The sequence below is a fragment of the Pongo abelii genome, chromosome 3 (genome assembly GCF_028885655.2).
Source record: "Pongo abelii isolate AG06213 chromosome 3, NHGRI_mPonAbe1-v2.0_pri, whole genome shotgun sequence".
Classification (NCBI taxonomy): domain Eukaryota; kingdom Metazoa; phylum Chordata; class Mammalia; order Primates; family Hominidae; genus Pongo; species Pongo abelii.
Window position 1 is genome coordinate 9,750,562 of NC_071988.2, and position 23,714 is coordinate 9,774,275.

Genomic DNA, 23,714 nt, shown 5'->3' on the forward strand with positions numbered 1-23,714 from the left:
TAGTCATCAATATTCTAGTACGAATTTAAAGAATTAATATCAAGTTTTCTTACCAAATAAACATATAAGCAAATAAAACAAAAGGAACACAGGAAAAATTTAGAGGTGCAGGATATGTTTATTGCCTTAATATTGGTGTTTTTTTTTTTTTTTCTTGTTATTGTTTGTTTTGAGATGGAGTCTCACTCTGTCGCCCAGGCTGCAGTGCAGTGGCATGATCTCAACTCACTGCAAACTCTGCCTCCTGGGTTCAAGCGATTCTCCTGCCTCAACCTCCCAAGTAGCTGGGATTACAGGCACTCACCACCATGCCCGGCTAATTTTTGTATTTTTAGTGGAGATGGGGTTTCACCATATTGGCCAGGCTGGTCTCAAACTCCTGACTTCAAGCGATCAGCCTGCCTCAGCCTCCCAAAGTGCTGGGATCACAAGTGTGAGCCACCGCACCCAGCCATTGCCTTAATATTGTGATGATGGCTTCACAGGTATGTTCAAAATCATCACATTGTATACATTAAATGTGGGCAGTTTATTGTATACCAATTAGGCCTTGATAATGCTTTAAAAAAATCTCAATAAATAAAAATGGGCAGTGGTATAAACAGCATGCTGCATCCATGGAAATTCAAGCTGTTTTGTGGGCCAGGGTCATTTCAGGCCGGTGTAGCCTGTGATGGGAAGAGTGAGGCTGAAGAGGTTGCTGGGGTCTATGTCATCATGAGCATGCCTTCTCTATGTTAAAAAGTTGAGATCTTATTCTGCCAGTTATGGGGTTCCTGGTCTTTGTCCTATTTATTAGCATCAGGGTGAAATGTATGAGATTATAAAACAAGGCTTGGCAGACAGGAAAGAGAGAATAACAAGAACATGAGGCAGGACAGGCTTGGGAATTAGCGGGTGACGAGTTAGCAGCCTCAGCTCTTTCATCAAGGAGCTGGGCTCAAGCTACATGTTCGGCTTTAGCAGAAACTTCTATTTGAGGATAGAAGGATAGCCAAGAAAGAAAGTTGGGGGCTGAGCCTTTGAAAGATTGGGGATCATGGGAGTAATGGGTTATTAAAAGAGGCTTTGATCCAAGGGTTGGGGCAGCAATCTAGTTATCAATCTGGGAGCACAGGGGACAGGAAGGAGACTCAGGCTTAGACCAGTACTGGACCATCATGAGGGCAATTGTCCAGCACCTGGCAGAAGGTTGGGTAGCCAGAACAAAGTTGACCTGACACTCAGAACTTGCAGCTAATACGTTACCTGTAACCTTAGCAGAGCAAAGGGGCACACATTATGCCACTTCAGAGACCTGAGTTTCAATCCCCACCAGGCCCTTTGTGCCTACAAGGGTTTGAATACAGCTGGCTCTGCCACAGGAGACTGAGCAGCCGGTTCAACAGGATGAGAGTAGAAACTGGTGAACAGCAAGGGCAGAAGAGCCCCTCCAGCAGCGGGGGAGAACCTGCGGTTGTCTTGCCAGCTTTCTGCTCTGTGCTCTTGGCCTCTCCCTCATTCTCATAGCCAGGGCTTTTGGAATTGAAACAGAAAAGTGGGATTTAAGCAGTTCCAAAATGACAGTCCTAGGTTCACTATCAGGCAAATCTTGTGAGCTCCAGTTTTGATTAATACAGCATCTAGCCCACATCCCCAGCCTGTGTCCAAATGGTTCAGGTATTGCCCAGCTGAATGACCTTGGCCAAGTGTCAGGAACTCTCTGAACACCTAATTCATCATTTACAAAACAAAGAGAATAATTCCAACTTAATAACGGTGACATAAGGCTTTCTTGAGTATATTGGTGAAACACACATACCACCCACTACACATCTTTACTAAATGCTCAACAAACGTGATGGTTGCTACGGTGACAATGACGGTGATTATGATGCGTGCTGACCTCTTGTTCTCTGTGAGTCAGACCTTGGTAGCCTCCTTACTTGCTCCAATTGCTTCAGAGAGAGAAGTGCGGGTGTGCAGGACAGTGAAGGAGCAAGGCTCATGTGAATAGAAGAATCCAAGGTAAAGCAGGAAGAGAAATCCAGCTAGAGAAAGAGGTGGAAGTCAAAATAAATAGACTATTTTTTTAAATTTTTAATGGCTTCTTGGTGGCTTCAAGATAAAAGTAAGTATGCAATTACAATGCAAAGATAGTATTCAAATGGGGAGTTGAATGGGGAGTTCATTAGGTAAGTTGAGTTAACTCACAGGATTGATTCCTTTTCATGACATAAAACCATCTGTGTTTTGGGTAGTGTGAATTGAGAACTCCCCCTCGACCTTCTCACAGCCTGTGTTACTTTGTCTTTATCTTTGTCCCTGTATCATTAACATTTCATTTCACATATCAGATTTTATTATAATTTTTTATTTATCTCATTTTCCCACCAGACAATGAATTCTTCGGAGGTGAGCACTACATGTATATTTTACCTTTGTTTCTCAGCACAGGATAGACAATGAGGAGCTTTGTGTCTGGGAAAAGAATAAAAGTCAACTGTAGCAAAACCTCTCAGAAGTAGGATTTATAAACAGTTCTCAAAGGATGCACATGAAAATGTAATTTCTTGGGAAAGCGGCAAACAGAAAAGAATCAAACAAACCTCAGTTGTGTGTGGCAAGGATAAATACGCAATGCATCATCAATAGTATTTGTTGGGTGAATAAAAAAGCCTTTTAGCCAACAATATGTAAGCAGAAGAATGGAGCAGGAGTTAGAGAGAATCCTCAAGCAATAATGGAGGCCGCTGGAGAGGCAAGACTGCCAAAGGCTAAGTTATTGACCCAGTACTTTTAAAACTGCCTCCGAAAAGAAGCCTGAATGAAAGAAAATAATTTGTTCAATTAGAATGTATTTTTCCTTTGTGTTCCTATCTACTTCCTTCACAAGCTATTTTTGGTAAGTTTTCATTAACCTTCTAACAAAATGCCAATTAAAGCATCTTTTAATAGACTGTGTTTAGAAGACCGAATCCAAAGAGAAAAACGTGCTAGATCGACACTTCAGTGTAGAAACCAGATTCTTAATCCTACCTGGATAACAACTGACGTTCTCAGTTGTTTTCACCTAGGATAGCAATATATTTCATGAAAACACAAACTCTCCAAGCAGTAATAAGGAATACATAATAGTATACTAGTGCTGGGCTGACTTTCCTGCTTCATTTCCTGGTATCTATTTTTTTGTTTGTTTGTTTATTTTTGCCTTTTTCCACCAGTTGCTCTGTTAACGGTAATTTGTTTTCCACATATCGCCAAACAACATCCCGGGTTTGTGTTTATCATATAGCCTGACAATATACTCAAGTCTGTGTTGATGTTTGAATGTTTTGCATGATGTCAGCATTCTCCTATTTCCGGGAATATGAATTAAACCACACTGCACCTTTATGTTTGGATTGCAGGTGCTCTGGGTGGAGTTCCAGTTACATTTATGTCTCTTGTTGAGAAAAAAGCCCATAGTGAGATGAAGCAAAAGTTTAACTTGGTCCTACACACACTGATACAGTGTGGTTCTGTGTTCCCACCCAAATCTCAGGTCGAATTGTAATCCCCACATGCCAGGGGAGGGACCTGGTGGGAGGTGATTGGATCGAGGGGGTGGATTTCCCCCATACTGTTATCATGATAGTGAGTGAGTTCTCATGAGCTAGTTTAAAAGTGTGGCACATCCCCCCTTGCTCTCTCTCCTGCTCCACCATGGGAGATGTGTTTGCTTCCCCTTCACCTTCTGCCGTGATTGTAAGCTTCCTGAGGCTTCTCAGTCATGCTTCCTGATAAGCCTGTGGAACTATGGTAAGCCTGTGGAACTATTAAATCTCTTTTCTTCATAAATTACCCAGTGTGAAAATAGACTGTATAGCAGTGTGAAAATGGACTAATACAGACAACTTTTCAGATTAATCAGATTTTGGCTTTCCTTTTACTTCTGCACATCATGATGCACCCTATTCTCTCTGCATTCTGTTCCTCCTCCCTTCCTTGACTGTTTAATTCCTATCCATCTGCCAAGTATCCTTCAGACATCACTCCTCCATGTCCCCACAGCACCATGTGCTGACTTTGTGAGAGAGTTCATCCCACTGAAGTGTTATTAGGGTCACTTGTCAGTCTGTCTCCATTTAACTGTAAGCTAATGGAGGCCAGGTATTTACATTATTGACTATCATATCCCTACTAATAGAGGGACTAATACAATAAGTGCACAATGTATGCCTCTAAAATAAAGAAAATTTTAAAATAAGAACAGAGAGTCGTAAGAACAGAGAGTCAAATGAGCAGATACCTACATACACATTTTAAAAATTGATATGGATGGTAAATGACACATACATGTAAATAGAAAGATAATTAGAGGGATGAATACATAATCAATTGGAGACATGGGTAGATTATGGAGACAAAGCTAAGAGGAGGAGGGACGTGAGGATGCCAGGCCCAGGTTGCTCTCTTGTCTCATTGCTTTTTAATGTTTCATACCCTTCCCATTCAATTCTTTGGAAAGTCCTAAGCAGTGTTCTATCACATTCATATTGAATTAGCTGATTTTCCTCTCTACTCCCTTCATGAAAAGATGGACAACAAAATTTTTATTGCTGCTGTTGAATTTAATAAGCACTCAATTTTTCAAAGCTGTCTACAGCTGATCTAGTTTCCTTTCAAACTAGTATAAGAAAACAATGTTTTTGCCAGTTATACCTGACATAACATGTATGAGGTGTTTATGTGGTAGGAATCTATCTACTATACAGATAAGAAAACAAAAATGAGCTGTGTCAACAGGAATCGGCTTTAGTCGTAGCAGGGCTAGAAGCGGTGGCTCATAGGGACAGAAGGGGTCTTTTCTGCTAAAAGAATTCCAACTGATGAATACAAGATGTTGTCAAGAAGAAATTCTCTGACACTCTGTTTGTGGCTTATATACTGTATGTTTAATGTGAAGAATGGATTACTCTTATTTCTGATTTCTAAGGTGAAAATTGACTTAGGCTCATTTGATGGAAAAACTCTCTAGCCTGCAGAGTTCAAAGTAGCAACCTAAGCCTAAAGGAAGTCCTGTTTTCTTTAGGAGTAAAATGTGGTTTTGTTTGGAGGGCTAAGATGCAAAATTGGGTTCTTTCTGTCATGGTGGCTGCCCTCCTAATCAGATATGGAATTCGGAGTTGGAAAAGTAAATAAATCCCAAGATAGGAGAGGAGTATGTGAGGTTAGTACAGCTTAAGCTTCACCATGTGTGGGACTGTGGACAAGTCATTTTTAGTTACCTTTGGTGAGAACTAAATCTTCGCCAAATATTCTTAGTGATTATCAGAATGTTTTAAGATCCTGTGAAGAAAACTAAACATATTAATGTTTTTTTTTCTTGAGAACTATAAATTTTGCTTTATGACAAATTATTATTTTGTGGTCCAATATCCCCAACGAGGCATGCAGGACCCACATTCTTCTAGGTCTTCTCCTCTTCCTGTCTCTTAGTTGATCTACTATTCCTCCTCTTTCTCTCCCAAGCTCTACACACAGGTTTCCAGTTTAGGTGTTACAGAGGTATCAGTTTATTCCTTATAGACAAATTCTTAGGAGTTGCTGTAATTTGTTCATAAACCTGGGTGAAGTAAATTGGCTGTAAATATTTATACTGGAGTATGGTAATATTTAAAAAGAAATGCAGAATATTAGCATGCCCACTCCCAAGCCTCACCACTTCTTAAATATAACACGGCTAAGTTGCCCAACCTCTCCTGGTCTCGGGTTTCACAACTGTGAATCAAGATGCACCTGATTGTTTAAGTTCTTATAAATATTCAATGACCTAATCCAAAGAAAGTTTGTATCCAAGTGTCTAACATATAGTAAATGCTCAGAAGATGTCTGGTATTATTAAAATAAAATTGGAATTTGTCTTACCTGCTAAGGATCAGTGACAGTGCTGCCCCTGTTAGTTTTGTGTTTCATTGGTTTCCTGTATCTCACCTAGTCAAATATACTTCTTAAAAAATTCTGAATATTATCAGTGCCTATGATATGTATAGAACAGGAAGACACTTGAAACAGGAAATATGAGCATCATATCATGCATTTCATGTAGTGAGGTAGTGTCCTCCGCAAACCCTCTGACACACAGTCAAAGTCTAAGCTTACCAGCACGGCAACAAAGACGACTCGCAGTCAACTGTCTTCAGCTTCAATTTCTGTTGCTTCTCTCCATGAACATTCTCTACATGAGCTGGCCAAAAATACGGCTCCTCAAGCATCCCTGGTTATCTGCTCATGTACTCCTTCATGCTAGGAGCATTTGGCCAGAGTGATCTTTTTGAAATGGAAGACTCATGTATTGTTCCTATGAGTCAGATGGGAAGCTGATGGAAAGTCTTCAGCAGAGAAAAATACAAAGTGATTGCAGTGATTTACGTGACTCTACAGATCCTGGCCCTTGTGGGTATCACCTCCCACCTCTCTCCTCTTCACTGGCTGCACTCCAGCCATATTGGTTCCCTCACTTTCTTCACACTCAGTAAGAATGCTCTACCTCAGGGCCTTTGGATATTCTGTTTCCTCTCCCTGGAAATGCCTAATCCACAGGTTTTCACATGTCTCCCTGCTTTTTTCCTACTATGGGTGGCAGGTGGAATGTCACCTTCGCAGACAGGCTGTTTTCTGTTTGCACTTTATTACATAGCAACACTTCCTTTTTCTATTTCAGTTTCCTTATGCTACTTTATTACTTTTTTCATAGCACATCTCTCCACTAGACAAGTTTGTCTTTATTTTTTTTGTTTGTTATGTAAGGTCCATGAGAACATGCAGTTTGTCTTATTTTATCTTCATTGCCCAGAATAGTACATTGGGTAGTATTAACCATTACCTCAGAATGACTGAACCCCCCACCAATCTCTCTAGTGTTGTTCACAGTTTCCCCTTGACTAGAATTCCTTGTTACTGTGTTTAAATTTGGCTCAGCTTTTTTCAGCTTACTGAAATCTATCATCTCTTTGAATCCTTCAGTGAACATCCTGGTCTATAGCGATCATCTGTCCCCCTACATTTCTGGAGGAATAAAAAAATTACTTGTCAATTATCATCTGTGACTTTGTATGTGCAAAGTAGGTTGTTGGTTAACTAAATATGTCCTGGGGTCAGATTGCCTGGCATCAAATCTTGGCTTAGCCATTTATAAGTTGAGTGACCTTGTGCAAGTGACATAGCTCACCTGCCATTCCTTCACCTGTCAGAGAGAATAGGACTAGTGCCCATTGCATTCATTTGCTGCATGACTTAAATGAATTACATTCATCAAAGCACCATCCCTGGCACATATAAGTGCTCAGTCAACGTTTGCACTGATTTTTATCACCTACATACGTTGTGTCCTCAGCTAGATCAAAAGCTCTGTTCTATGTGCCATAACATCTGGCAGAGTCTTCCACACAGCAGGTGCTCAATAACTCTATTGACTTTTGGTAAAATTATTTCCCAAAAGAAATGTCAGAAGAAATGCTTAGAAAAATTATGCCAAAGCAATTATGTTTGTAAAGCTGTTTTGGGACTTAGAAAGGGTAAAGGAGAGTTTCAAAAGAGATTCCCTTTACATACTCAGTTGGAAAACATTTTCTAAGCATGCACTAAGGGCTAGCCATTGTGCTCCGTGCTCTAGAGATGCAGTGATGAAAATGGCATGGGTCTTTTCTGTAAGAGTTTGTGGGGACAAATATGTGAGTGAATGGCTGTAGCAGACTGTGAAGAGGGCTGAAAGGGAGGTGTGTGCAAAGCATGATTGTGTCACAGCAGTCATTTATGGATGGGGGATATACTGGTTAGTTGCTTTTTCAGGTTGACTTAGGTAGCCTACATTTCTGTTTCTGAGTGCCACAGGAACAATTTTGAAAATGAGAATGGTGTTAAGATTGAAAATGAAATAGGGTCCCCAGGGAATAAGAGCAGAAGTGGTTTGGGGAGAATATACCAAAACTGTGTAAAACAAGAAGCACAGATTGAACCAAAATTGTTTATTTCTTTAGGTTTCGCTATAACCTAGAAAAAAACATTCTGAAAACAGCACATTGACTGACTTAGGATTTGTTGCCTTATTGTTCTAGCATGTTGTTAATTAATACAATTGTTTCTGTCTTCAATGTTCTCTAATTGCAAGAATAACATGAAGATGGCATAAAACTGTAGGGTAACTGTCAGGGCCATGAAGAACAAAGCATGTTCTGGCCTCCAAGACCATGGTTTATGCCACCTGTTCTCATCTGTCTGCTCCTACCCATTATTCTGATTTCTGTCTTATCTGACAATGTCTTTCAATGACAAACACAAAATTAAGATAGGTTGAAAATGTAATTCTAACTATCACTTTTAAGAGATAAAAGAAAAAATAGTCATCTTTTACTTGAGAATTTCCCTGTTCACAAGTAAATTGAGTTTTCTGTTAATCTTTGTACATGTGTGGCTGGTGTGCCTACTGTTAAATTGATACAAGATCGAGATATAAAATCAATTACATTTCTATATACTAGCAATAAACAATATGAAAAGTAAACTAATAAAACAATTCCATTTACCATAGCATTAAAAAAGATTAAAATACGAAGAAATTAATTTAACAAAAGAAGTGCAGTACTTATACATGAAACTATAAAATATTACTGAAAGAAGTTAAAGAAGAATCTTTAATTTAGGGAAATTAAAGAAAAATCTTTAATAAAGGGAAAGCTATTTTATGTTCATGCATCAGAAGACTTAATATTGCTAAAGTGGCAATACTCCCAAAATGGATCTACAGATTCAATAAAATCTCTATCAAAATCTCAGGTAATTTCTTTTGAAGAAATTAAGCTGATTATAAAATCTATATGGAAAATCAAGAAGCCCAGGTTGGAAGAAAAAATTCTAAGTACAAACAAAGTTGGATAACTCACACGTTTTGATTTAAAAACTTACTATAATTCTATGGTAATCAAGATAGTGTGGTACCCGCATAAGAATGGAAACGGAATAATGGAATAGAATCAAGGATGCAAAAATAAACTCTTACATTTATCACAAAATTAAAAAATTATTCTTCAAAGGACACCAGCAAGAATGTGAAGAGGCAAACCACAAAATGAAAAAAAATATATTTGTCAATTATTTATCTAGTAAGGAATTTGTATTACATAAAAAAAATTTAACCCAACAATGAAAAGGCAAGTAACCCAATCAAAAAAATGAGCAAATAATCTGAATAGACATTTCTCCAAATAAATATTAAATATTTCTCCAAGGAAGATATACAACTGGCCAATAAACACACAAAAATAATGCTCAAACATCATTACTCATTAGGGAGATGTATATCAAAATCACAGTGAGCTACCACTTCACACTCATTAGGATGGTTAAAATAAAAAAGACAAGTATAAACAAGGATGTGGAGAAAATGTTAAGCAGAGTTATCACCTACAAATTCCATTTCTGGGTATAAAACACTTGGACATAAATGTTCATAGCAGCATTATTTGAATTAGCCAAAAGTGGAAACAACCCAAATGTTCATCAGTTAATGAACGGACAAACAAAACATGATATATCCATATCAGGGAATGTTATAAAATCATAAAAGTGAATGAAGTACCCATGCATGCTACAACATGAATGAACCTTGAAAACATGTAAAGTGAAAGAAGCTAGTCACAAAATATCACATATCATATGAGTGCATTTCTATGAAATGTCCGTAACAGGCAAATTGATAGAGTCAAGAGGTAGATTGGAGGTTGTTCAGAAGAAGAAGTTAGGGGAAATAGGGAGTGACTGCTAATTGGTATGCAAATTTTTAAGGAGTAATGAAATGTTTTAAAATAAAATAGTCATAATTGCTGCACAACTCTGAGTATACTAAAAATCACTGGATTGTACACTTTGACACAGTGAATTTCCTGACCTATAAATTATACCTCAATGGAGATGTTATTTCAAAACCCTACATAAATTGAGTTGAAAACAGTGGCAGCATTAGAATCCTAGACTCCTAAGATCTGAATGAATCTTGAGCATCATCTTCTAGGACAATGATCTTTAGTTTGCTTGAATCCTCTCCTGAAAAATGTTTTCATCTGTGTTAGTCTCACACCAAACACAGAAATCATCACTATTCTTTCTCTGGATGAGTTTGTTTGCGTGTTAGAAAGCTTAATAGCTGCTATTATCATTGTATTATTACATTATATTTTTATAATACATTGCATTTTGTTGTGTTTATTATGACCTAGGCACAAAGTGCTTTATATCACTAAGTATTTAATATCTGTGTCATAAATTGGTTTTGAGGTTATGGTGGGCTCCATTTTACAGAAACAAAACTGAGGCACAGGAAGTAAAAAAAATTCAAAGTCACATAGCTCATAAAAGAACTTGAGCTGTGTTTGACTTCACAGGCTACTTTTAATTAGTATTTCATATTGGCCTAAATCTAAACTAAAATGTCTCCTTGCAATTGCTAATCCTTTCTTCCTGACTCCTTCATGTCACCTGTAGAAGTCTATTCACTTACAGGAAAATGTTTTCATATCCCCTTAAGTCTTCTACACGTTGAGTATCTGGATTTACATCACTTCAGTCAAGGGTTTTCAAATTATGGTCCTGAGACCTTTCCTACATTTGTCTGAAAGTGCTGTGTACAGAGGTCAAGAAATAAGATGCAATTACTCCCAGCTGTGGTGTCTGAGGCACCTTGAAAAGAACCTCTTGCTCCTTCCAAACAACCATAAAAGTTAGGCAACATTTTGCATATTTTACCAATGACAGCATTGAACGCAGAGAGGCTGAGATCTTGTCCAAGATTACACAGCCATAAAGTAATGGACCCAAGATTTGAAACCACGTCTGGTTGTATTTGTTACTACTGACTTGAATTATTTAATAGACTAGAAATTCTCCATTTCCTCAACATTGTAGACACACAAAATCAACTACATTAGCTGGAAGGATCCTACTGAAGAACTAAAATCCTCCTAGCAGCTGGAGGCTGTAAATCTTAGGGCTGGAAGTTAGTGTGAGGCCAAGCTTATTAGTCATAATTAGAAGTCCTTAACGTTTCAGAAAGGCTCTTTGTTTGTTGAACTGGACACTTTCTCTTGAAAGGAATAATGCAAATCTTTCAATTTATTTTATTTTATTCTGTTTTTCCTACCACAGTGAGGTAGTGTCTGGGTGAGAACATTCCTTTGCTTCTCATTTCTTCTCCCAGAGCACTCTTTTCATAGAATGTTTTCTAACTTGGCAGTTATTTTGATTAGAGTATAAAATTCGCCTTTTATGCTGAAGGATATTTCTTCCAAAAGCTTCTAGAGTCATTGCAGCTATTTGGCAGCAGGTTGAGGATGGGGAATGTGTACCCACCCTTGATGAGGAGGCCCAAACCTTTGGCTGCAAGCACTGGTAGAATCCAGGGAGTGGCTAGCAGTTCTTTTTACGTGCTAGGCCACTGGCCACTGAAGGTATAAAGAGGGCTTTATTTTAATGAGGCAGCTGGTAGGAGGGCTGCCTAAAGTCAAGCCATGGCAACAAATAAGACTGTCGGAAACGGTAAACAAATTGCAGCCCTTTTCCAAAGACTCTCAGAATTGCCTGGGAGGTGAGTCAGCCTCCCCCATCCCAACAAAGGAGACTGTGACCCAAGGGAATTTCATCTGAGGGACTACTGTCGGTTTGCATTTTTACTTTCAAAATGAAAAGTGAGGACCTGAGGCCTTAGAAAAGGATGGCGATGCAAGTGTGAGTGGCTGCATCTCACTTCTCCAACGGGCAACTGTCCTGCTAGAAGAGGAAGCAAACCCAACCACCAGTCAAACACCTTGAGGGCTGGACTCTCATTTAGGGACTTTGCACACATCATCTTTGTTAATATCCATAGGAACCTTTGGTGGCAGCTAATCTTCACCAGTATGTATATATATATATATATATATATATATATATACTTTCTATATAAAAAGGTCAAATATTAAGAAATTGACCCGGAATTTGAATTTAGACCCGTGTTACTCCAGGCACATGCCATTATGTCTCGTAGCCTCAACAGAGAATAGAAGAAACATTTTATTTGACAATTCTGTTAGAGTTCTTGGCACAACTTAACAGCTAAAGAAACAGTTCAGGTTCTAATGTGAAAATTATTTTTTCTTGGTTATCTTTTTTCTTTTCCTTTCTGAGGCTCCTGATTTAACCCATTAATGGGAGGTAATATGTTATCTATTTAGCACCACTGCTTGATTTCATTCGTTTATTCACTGAACAAGCACTTACTGAGCAAACCAGATATGTTTATCAGAAGTGTGGATATAGCAGTAAAATTGTAAACAAAGTGTCTGACCCCACAGATGATGTATTTTAATGAAAGGGAACAAATAATAAAACAATGTTTCAACAATACAATGGGAGTTAGTGCTAAGTGCTTCGAAAATATAGAGTAGGGTTGTTAGGGAGACAAACAGTATGCCTACTTAGGTCTGCTGGTCAGAGGAGGGTTCTTTGAGGCAATAACATTTGAGCAGAGCCCTGAATAAAACTGTACACCATACAGATATCTGAGACAACATTACAGGTGGAAAAACCCATTAGTATCACTTAAGCAAATGTTCCTGTAAAGGAAGGTTACTATTGGAAGCATCAATATCCTTTTAACAACTTTGCATGTTGGAGAATCTTTGTTCAGTAGATGAAGGTCTCGGTACCATGCTAGTAGTACCATGGTGACAAGATGACTCTACAACTACTCCAGAGAACCCAGCAGTGACCCACAGAAGTGAGTTTAATCTGATGAATGGGAAAAAAATCCTTGTAACATGGATTATTCTGGAAAAGGGCCTATGTTTTTAATAAAAAGTCATAATAGATTTAATAAAAATTTTAGGCATTATGGGCCTTAGACTCTCTTTCACAACAACTCAACTTTATCATTGAAGCAGAAAAGCATCCGAGACATAGGTAAACCAATGAGTTCCACTATGATTCAACCAAATGGCACCAGCACAGGCTGGTTGGGAACTCCTCCCCTGGAGTTACACTATTTGAAATCTGGACAGATGTCTGCCCTTACATGAAAGATGGCCAACTGTTAGGTTTTTTTTTTTATTTCTTTCTGGTTCTTCTCTTTGCTCTTCTCTCTCTGCCTTCACTGCCTGCTTCCTGCATCGATCCCTCCGAGACCTCATTTGGTGCTTTGCCTGTGCCATGGGCTGGTCAACCCATTTATCAATCACGTTACAGTTCTATTGAAATTAAGAGCCAAAAGGTTCTAAGTTAGGAAAAACTGTGTAAAGGGACAAAAGGGAAACATAAGTCAGCCACCAAGATAATTTGTCAATGCTTCAGAACATGAACTTTCTCAGAGGTATTCTGGAAGCTCTGGGATCTTTGTCTTTTCCTGTGTTGTTTGCTGAAATCTGGAGGGCTCAGGATTCTGGGTAAGGAAAATGAGATAGGACTGTAACATGAAAACCCATTTAATTGGATCCTACTAACTAAAGCCTCGAAATAACTGTTACACTTTGCTTTCCTCCACAGATTGATTTTTCTGAGAACAAAATAAATATCCACAGTGAGTCACAAATGTAAATGTATTGAGTGCCCAGTGTATGGAGCCCTTTCTCCAAGACCTCGCTGCCATAACTACAAACACAACTGAGAACTGGTGATTTGAAGATGATTCTTGGGATAGCGGGCTAGACGGCACTTCACACTGGCTTTTGGGGCCACATAGGGGTGTAACATGTTATCACTCTGCACAACCCCAGAGGGTACCATACACAACCCATTTGACCAAACATGGCAGTCCTGAAAGGAATGATGATTGAAAGCCAAGACTGAGCTTTGGCAAGGAAACCACCTCTGGATTACCAACTCATTGTCTATAATGTAGTGATAGCATCTACCTCTTAGTAATTTTGTGAACATTAAATGAATAAAGCATGAGAAAAAGCCTACCTCTGTGCTTGGTACATAGTAGGTACTCAGTAAAACATTTTTTCTTCCATTCAGAAGCAGATAAATGAAGGTATGCAAAACAATAGTTCATGACAAAGAAATTGGTCTCAGAAAATTTTATGTAAACCACAGAAAATCGGGAAAAAATAGATTTGATACCTTTTCTCCTAGATATCCAGAGGCAGTGGGATTTTTTAGTTTCTGTTACCCACAGATATGTGTTTCCTACAACTCACTGACACCTCCTTTCCTCACTAAAGCAAAAGTCCTCTTCCCCAAGCACTCTTGCTAAGTGAAGCTGGACTGTATTAACTTCAAAGAGTGAATCCTTTCACTATATTCATGATCTCTTATGGTATTTTTAGATGATGACCACTTACTATATAATAAACTGTTGGTAAATTGCAATACAACTGTGTAGACATTGAAGATCTTATAAAACAAGAGGGCACATTCAAATGTGTTTTGAATGACAAATTTTCAAAACACAAATCAGATTATGCAGTTAATTTCCTCCTCCTTATCCTAGAACCTGCTGTTCACTTCATGTGAACCAGATCATGGTCCATTCTGTCTCAGAAAGCCCCTCCTCACTTGCTGTTCAGCAAAGCCTTCTCTGATAACTGTAGCCCAATGTCCCTTAACAGGGTGGAGAGAAACATAACCCCTGACTTGGTCTTTCTCCTTGCCACACCTGGAAATCTGCTTTATTACAGCATTGGGAATGTAGATGATTCCCAAACTAGGTACTGTTTGCTTTTCTCTCTCCCACATTACATGATTAGTTCTTGAATTGCAGAGAGGATATCTCTATCTTAATTCAGCTTTGAATCTGCAGCATTCAGTCCATTGACCATGACTCAGCAGGCAAAGTGACAATTGTTGAATGAATGTTTGATGTACATAGGATGATAGCTATTCAGTGTGGCCTCCTCACTAATGTACAGACATCTCTGGATTTTTCCTGAGGGTAGACTTTTAAATAAATTTCTGGAATTTTCTTTCTCTGTTTTCCCTAACCCATTAATTTTTATTCCTAGGTAATTCAAATAAACTTGGCGATTTGTGATTTCTCAATTCATGGCAGATTAAAAGATAAATCAGAATATGGCATTCTTTAGAAGTGGAGCTTAAACATGAACGTTTACTTTTATTCCCTTTGAAGTTAGAGAGGGAGAGGGGAAGTTGTCTGAAGGAGGAGCAATCTCCCCTGTCTCAGTCGCATGAGGTGGGCTCCCGTGTGATGCGATATCCCCACAGGAGGAAACTGAAGGGAGACTGGTGAGCTGCTGGCCAGTGGCCACCAGGCTCACAGAGCTGGAATTCAAACCCATGTATGGAGAGCCAAACTCTGTGTGTGTTTGGCCCATTATGCTGTAAGTGAATAATAATGACAACATGGAGAATAGGGAAAGTTAGACAGATGTTTCCGAGTCTAGAGAATTGTTTATTGGCAGCATGTTTTATAAAATCCTGGGTTTCAAAAAAAGTATTATGAGAGTTTGCTGAAGAATTTTGCTGTTAAAGAAAGCTTTAGGTGTGTTTATTACATTTCTGAGCTTAAAATAATAAAAGTTCCTTTGGACTATAATTTCTGAATCTTGATTGTATTACATGCCTCTAACATACACTTCATCCTTTCTGTGCATCTCAGGTTGGTCCTGGACAATCAGAAACCAAAGCAGAAAGTGAACAGTAGGGTTCTGCCCCTCATTAAAGTTCTCACTTTTGGTTCCTTCAGAGAAGAAAGTAGGAAAACTCCTAGCGCAGAGGAAATTCTGATGTATTACTCACAGAGTTTAATCAGACCATATCGCTGATATTTCATTTCAATTCTTGATATCAGGGGTGTTCCTTAAAATAAAAATTTTAATTTCTAAGCTGTAGATTTCTCTTCAATTTCTTTCAGTTGGCATTTAATAACAGCACTAAGTAAATTTCCAACATATGACTGAACTCAACCCATACTGTTGACAAATTGAAAGTTTAATTTACCTGGCAGGTTAAAAAAAAGCCAACTTTTTAAATTTAATTACAACACTGAAAGAACTCAGGAAGTTGAATTCAGATGTTTTAATCACTGTGATTTCTGAAGCCCTACACTAAGCCTTGCTGGAGGGATAAAGGGAGACAAACATTTAAACACAAGTGCAATACCCTTTTATGAATACAAATATAGTTGTTCAAACGATAGAAACGATAAAAGGAGGAATGTATAAGTTCTGTCTAGAAGATGCATCGAAGACTTTGCTCTAAAGGGGATGTCTCAGTAAAGTTTTGACTATTAATAATATGCAGGAATTTGTGAGGAGTATACAGGTTTGGAGAGGGGGTTCAAACAGAGGCAACTGGAGGTGCAAAAGCAAATGGGCATGGATTTATTAGCCTGATTTGATCATTCCATAATGTATACATGTATTGAACATTACATGGAACCCTATAAATATATACAACGATTATTTGCCAACTAAAAATAGAATTATGCTTAAAAAAATACACAAATGGGCATGGACCAGCACGATGTCTGAAGAAAGACAAAAGGAATTGAGCAGTGCTGCAGTTGAACATGAAATGGGTGAACAGGTTCAGCCTCTACATTTTGCAGTAGGGCTGCAAAACAAGTGATGAGACAAGGAAAAATGAATATTAATATTATTGAATACTGAGGTGGGATCAACTCAGACACTAGAAAACACTCAAATACCTAAGACTTACAGTAAAGCTTGGCTTACACCAGTTCATTACTTTGGGATGATTTAACTAAATAAACCATTTAGAAATCTTAAAACATTTTTAATTAATTTCCAGAGGCACAGTGGATGCACTTATATATTCCCTATCCAAATATTAATCCCTACACATTGTTAAGTCTTGGAATAAATACAGATACTTTAAATCCTGGATTGGTAAAGTTAACATTCATTCTTAGAAGAAAAAAAGCAAAAAAACTCAACACTATTAAATCCTACCTCTAATTAAAATTAGGAAGAGATTTAAATTAATATCCAGATGTAAGCCAACAGCTCAAAGAAATGAATACAAATGTCAGGAAATGGTTATATTTTCCAGCAAATACCATTAATACATTCTAAACACACCTGCTTCAGACTGCAGTTGACCGTGCAGGAAGTCACTCCTGTAATGACTTAGAAAGGGACTGACTGAGCAAAGACATTTCAATTCTGGAGGCTTATTCTCAAAACTTGTATTTGACGTTTTCAAAAATGAAGATAGGTTAAACGCATGGCCCCAGCTGTATCCCTGAAATTCCTCTCCATGTGTGCCAAAGATCTCTCTCTTTTTTTTTTTTTTTTTAAATGGAGTCTTACTCTGTCGCCAGGCTGGAGTACAGTGGCACGATTTTGGCTCACTGCAACCTCCACCTCCCGGGTTCAAGCAATTCTCCTGCCTCAGCCTCCTGAGTAGCTGAAACTACAGGAGCGCGCCACCACGCCCAGCTAATTTTTGAATTTTTAGTAGAGATGGGGTTTCACTATGTTGGCCAGGATGGTCTCGATCTCTTGACCTTGTGATCTGCCCGCCTTGGCAAGATGTCTTTTTAACAGCATTCAAGATATTCATCAACCTGGCAGAAATTCTGGGGACAAGTTATGATTTTTGCCACTAAGGCATGCCTCATTTGCAAACCTTGAGTCCACATACTGCCCTGGATGGACAAATTGGGATTGTGTCCAAGAAGGCCGGAGGTTGCCCTAGAATAAGCCATACCTCCTCTTCCTATTTGTAAATTTGAAATTGAATTGTCATGAACATTACTTCGTATGGTGGCTGTGTGTGCACAATGTATACGGAGCTCTGTCCTCTCATTTGATTCTTTCCCTGCTGCCCAGGAGAGAGCCCACCTCCATTGCCTTTCTCTCAGACTCTCACATGGGCTTGTTAGCTCATCTTCTCCTCTCCGGTGTGGCTCTACTCCAAGTCCTTCTTTATGCTGCTGAACTATTAACTTAAATGAGTATCTGAATAATCCTTTATGAACTTCATGTTGGCTGTAGGATAAATGATCACATGCTTTAGCCCTGCATTCATAATGAGACCCAGCATCTTTTTCCAAAAATGGCCTTCTAGTCAAGCTGCTTCCAGCCTCCAGGCCATCCCAAGCTCTGTCCCTGCTCTGTCCCTTTGAGCATGCTGACTGTCTGCCTGATAGTTCATGTTGCTGTTTCTTGCTCAACTCAAGAAAACAAAACAAAAATGCTTCCATCGAGAAACTTCCCAAGATTCTCTGAAAGGTGGATAGCCTGACCCTTGCCTCCTGCATAAGTGGCCCTCTCTAATTTGTCTGGGGACTCCTTGAGAAAGAACCTATGCTTTATTATTCTTGGTCTCCAGAGTGAAGCCTAGAACCTGGCATGAAGTCCATGTTTGGTAAATGATGGCTGGATTCCACTGGAATTATGGGCCAGGTGTCAACCATGCTGAGATACATGTGAGTGGCCTTTCCTGTTTCCTCCTGGCAATTCTGAGAAGCTTAACTGAACTGAGCAAGAGGCAGAGTTCAGTTAATTTTGTTCCATGATCTGCAGGCTTGTGATAGGGGATGGAAGATCACAGTCATTCAAAGAAGGACTCACAGCATGAAGCTTAAAGCCATGCATATGGGCTGCTTCACAGGCTGATCCCACAGGTCCTGGGAATTTTCTCCTCTCAAGCTGTGAGTCTCTGTGGCAACCACATTTCCCAAAGCTTCTTTCAGGGGAAAGAACTATTTTAGGTAATGAAGACTTCGGTCACATTTCAAACATACCATTCTTAGGGGAAACAAAAATTGGAGTCTTTCTTCCTAAAAACTTTCCCACTCTCTTTACTCCTCTTTCTACTTAATCCAGTACCTCTGTGCTGAAGGAGGCTGCTGGAGCCAGGAAAGGACTCTCTCTAACACCTGGAAATGCTCCAAAATGCCTATGGTGGGTGAAGTATAGAGCAAACCCCCTCACTTCACTCCCAAAGCCTGTCTCATTTTGGCATTAGGCTACATAACCACCCTTTTCTCTCCCTGCTAAGTCAAAATGCAGCACTTACCGCTCTGCAAATTTGTTACACAAATATTCTTTTTAGTGCCTTTGATTAATAATGGTAGCACACTAAAGTGGAGAATACAAAAACACTAAAATGCATATATAAATGTATATACATATGTATATATAACATATATACAGAGAGTGAGAGAGAAAGACAGAGAGAAAAAATTGTCTTGAAACCTTTTGAAGACTGTAAGGCAGGTGCTGTTTACCAGATTGTACAAGGGGGGAAACTGAGGCTCAAAGGATAAGTTCATTTCTCATGAGTAGTGAATGAACAGGCTGGATTTGAACTCTAGTTTGCAGTACTCTTGGTACTTTCTGTAAATGACCCTGCCATGCATCTTCTCCAGAAAGCACAACTAATTATACATGTAAGGCAAAGTCCAGAAAAAAGAATTTGTGGTAAAGAAGCAATGCAAGTTTCAGTGAGAAGTTGTTTTCTCTGCCATTTCTATTCATCATGCTTTCAGCTTTTCTTGGGTTATTTCTGCTTAGTGAAACATCAATATCTTTACGCTCCACTATTTTATTAAGTATATTAAACAGGGGAATTGCACTCACAAAATGTACTTTAAAAAATACAAATGTTCTGCAAACAGAGGCATTGTTAGAATTGTTATCATTGTTATGAGCATTTCTCTTGCTGTAGTTTGTTGGTTTGTTTTTTCATCTAATCTTTTTTATTGTACATATATTGGGTGGAGCCTACTAATTGCTTCCTCAATATCCATTTTCTCTTTCTTCTTAATTGATGAGGCTTCTTGTGTTTGCTCATTGGCAATGTTCTCATCTGAAAACTACATTTCTCATTTTCCCCTGTGGTTAAAGATGGCCATGTGACACACTTTGGGGTAACTTTGCGTAAGCAGAAATCGTCAGGCAAACTCTTACAAAAGACCCTTAAAAAGCGGACTTGGCTGGTCAATGTCTTTTAACAACTTTCCTTTCCATATTTGCTTTTCTAGAATGCAGAAATAGAGGTTGAGATTGTTGGGATTTGAGCATCCTGTGACTATACAGCCAGTGCCTACCAAGATAGACACAAGGACTTTGTTCTTAACATCCTCGAGCCAATGAACCATAGCCAACAAAACACCTACTCAGTAACTTCTTATGTGAGAGAATAAAAATAAACATCTAACTTGATTAAGCTTCCATTATATAAATTTTCTGTTGTGTGTTGCTAAACTCAATCCCTCAGTGACATAGCCATCCAAAAGAAGCAAAATATATTGTAAAAGTCCCAGACTAGAAATCTGAGATCTCTTCATTGGTCTTCCGGCCACAATTCTTTTCTTTATGCCTAGCAAGTCTCCACATTTTAGCTAGATTGGTCTTTCTACTGCCTTATTCTAAATATTACAACAAATTTTCATTGTTTAAGGACAAATTCTGAAACACTTGTAATTAGAAGTCACTTCTAGATCTGGCCCCTGCCTACCTGCCCATCCTCATAACTCATTTCATTGCCACTCTCTCTCCCCTGCAGCCACAGTGATCTTATTTCCCCAGTGCACTGCATGGTTATTTGGTTTTCCATTCTGATTGCTATTCCTTTTGCTCAGAGCATTCTCCCTATCATGAATTTCTCTTTAAATACCAAAATAAATGGAACACTGTTCACAAATACCTTTTATGTCACTGTGGCTATCCCCTTTAGAAAAATTGCATTTACTCTCTCAATGTCTTGCTCACTGGACTGTTGACGGTTCCCAGTGTCTTGCCTACTAGACAGGTGATGATGAGAGAAGGGGCCCTGAGGTGTCTTGTTTATAATAATATCCCTAAAACTTATTCTAGTGCTAGGCATAAGGAAAACACTCAACTTATTATATGAGTGTAAACTTCAAAAAGTCATCTTTCTTGTCTCAGAGTTTTGCTTCTGGGAGAAACCTAAATTAAGGCTTCAAATGCAAATTTATTTAGAAGGTGATCCCAGGAAAAACTAGAGGAGTGAGAAAGTAAGAGACGGAAAAAATAAGAAGCTAATAAGGAAGATATTATTACATCAAGCAATGTTTGATCATGCACATTTTGGCACTGTGGACAGCTTATTCCGCTGAGGAATTTTGAGAAACAGTGGAGAACAAATCTGAGTTATATTGCCAAGGGGCGAGGGAGCTCTGGGGCACTAAGCTATCAGCTCCAACCAGTCATTGATTAAAGGCTGTTGGGTAGTGGTGGTAATAACACTCCAGCACTGCTGGCCTGCCTGGCAAGCAGGTAGGGAAAACTTGTCTTCTAAAGAAAACCAAACCTTCTAGGGAGACAGCCTGGATTCTGGCAACTGAAAATGAGGGATTGTGAATGGATGGTAAATGCTGAGGGGGTACAAATGAACACCCACAGAGCCCCTCACATCACTACACTTATCTCAGCCAATACTCTTCATCATAAAATGAATTTGGCAGCCACCTGTAATATTTCTGCAGATTGAACTATTGAATCTGTTTGAAACATGAATCTTCTGATCAATCTTTAATAGAATAATATTGTTCCACACAGGCTTATTTCCTTGGAAAATGGAGAGTCATTTCTTTTTATGTTAAACTTAAGTTGAAACATCATTTTTATTATATATCGGTCTCTGTCAAGTCACCTAGACCTAAGACTTGATGGGGATTTTAAGATAGGCATCACTTTGTTTACTAGTTTGTAGTTGTAACAAATAGGAAAAAATCTAGCACAGGCTGGTTTGTGAGCAGTGATGGGTACCATGGACAGAGGCAAGGCTTCTGCCTGGAATAGATCAAACTCTCTTCACCTGGCCTAACCGTAAAGTTGGGTGAACCTGGATACAGGTAAGTGACCTTTTCTCATCTATAAAATAGGAATGGTAACTTATATAATGCATATTTATTATGAATACTTGTGACATATATATACATATTCTATACATAGAATAGAAATTTGGCATCACATTATCTGGTTTTATTCCAGCCACACATTGGGAGCACCTCTTAATCTAAGTTTCAGTTTCCTTATTTGCTTAATGAGTGTTATAATGGTATGCTTCTCATTTTGTTTTAAGAATTAATAAAGTACATTTTAAAAGTTCCTGGCATTCAGAATGTGCTCAATACAGGCTAGTTATAATTATTTTATTGGCTTTAATATTAATAATAATGGCATTATTTTCAAGCAATTATTGCTGTGTAGTTTTTACCAGCCTTGCAACTTTGTACTTGTGATCTTTATAAAAGGTGAACATATCTTTTGATAGTAAGCTTTGACTAGCATTCTTTGCATCAAACTCTGTGTGCAGATCATCATTCAAGTATTTGGAATTTTTTATCATGTGGGAATTTTTAATTTAGAAGGGAGCCCAGGGCTTCAAATGATCCATGCAGAGAGAATGGGTGATAACTTGGTATTCAACCTTAAAGCAAACTTTCATTCATCTCAGATCTTTGTCCCTTGCCTCCCATCACTATCTTGCTGATGGCTGCTTCTAAATGAAGCATTGCCATAAATTGTAATGGGTAACCAGGAGTCATCAGTCCTCTGTTGAGGGTCAAGTCACTAAATGGTAAAATTGGTAATAGTCTTTGCTGTCTTCACCCAAATCACTACTCCAACTCCAATAAGTGTTGGTCTAGCACATTTGCACATCACCCTGAAACACCTCTAGAGTGCTTTAGCCTTAAGGTGCAGAGCTGATATATTAACAAGAATGTCTTTTGCATTGAGGCTATCAGAAGGTTCCCTTCAACCATGACTTTAATTGCCGATTACAGATGGAAGTTCAATTTGCAGGGAGCAGAACGTTCATGCATAAGGAGGGATGAAAGTTCAGTGCATTTTCTATGAGAGGCACAGTGTTACTTTTAAAGATCAAACTCAGCTCAGATTTGTCACGGCATTTTAGAACTTGAAGGTATCTAAGGGGCCTTCTGGTTATAATTGCCTTCTTTTACAGATGAAATCAGGCTCAGAGAGGTTAATTACTTGCTCAAGGTCAGCTATGGCAATGCTTCTCAAACTTTGATGAGAATAGGAATCCACCTGAGTGGATCTTGTAACAATGCAGTAGGTCTTGGGTGGGATCTGAGATTCTGCATTTCGGCAAGCTCAAACGGAATGCAGCTGCAGCTGCTTCATGGATGACTTTAAGTAGCAAGGGAATTCTATGACAGCTAAATGAAAATGCAGACATTTTTGATACCTCACTTATTATTTTATTTTACCTACTGAATTTTACCTTGTTGCTGAAAATGGAATGTCCAAAACCACCAAGGATTAGAGTAATGACTACCATTAGCCACTTAGGGAGGAGTGGTATACTATTTAATTAATCAGATTAAACACTTATAAAACATTTAAGCAAATTGTCAACAAATCTGTTGGTTAATCCATTTGAATGCCATCAACACGCCTAAGTATTGTGTGGTGGATGCTATGATGTGTCACACAGAACTTCTTTTAGGATGACAGGATGGAGTCTCCAGCTGTGAAAGTGCTGCTGCAGACAGCCCTCAGCTTCTAGTTCCTGTAAAAATGGCCTCAGCTTCAGAGAGCTCCATTACCCAAGCTCATGCGTTTCCTGGGGTGTTCTGCATCCAGTGACTGTTCTGTGGACTTGCCAGGTAATCACTCTTCCTGGTCCCCAATTATGTCATTGGAATAAACATTTGTTACCGCATTGTGTTCCCTCAAATTTATATGTTGAAGTCCTAACCCCCTAGGACCCAAGAATATGACCTTATTTGGAGATAGGCT

The 23,714-nt window shown here is 38.7% G+C and overlaps 1 long non-coding RNA gene across 1 annotated transcript; it reads left to right on the forward strand.

Moving 5' to 3' along the window:
* The first annotated feature begins 883 nt into the window (after nt 1-883).
* Nucleotides 884-13,949, forward strand: LOC129058911 (uncharacterized). The gene is made up of 2 exons (XR_008524348.2): nt 884-2,110; nt 13,531-13,949. It is a non-coding gene; the product is annotated as an uncharacterized LOC129058911 (long non-coding RNA).
* The last annotated feature ends 9,765 nt before the right edge of the window (nt 13,950-23,714 follow it).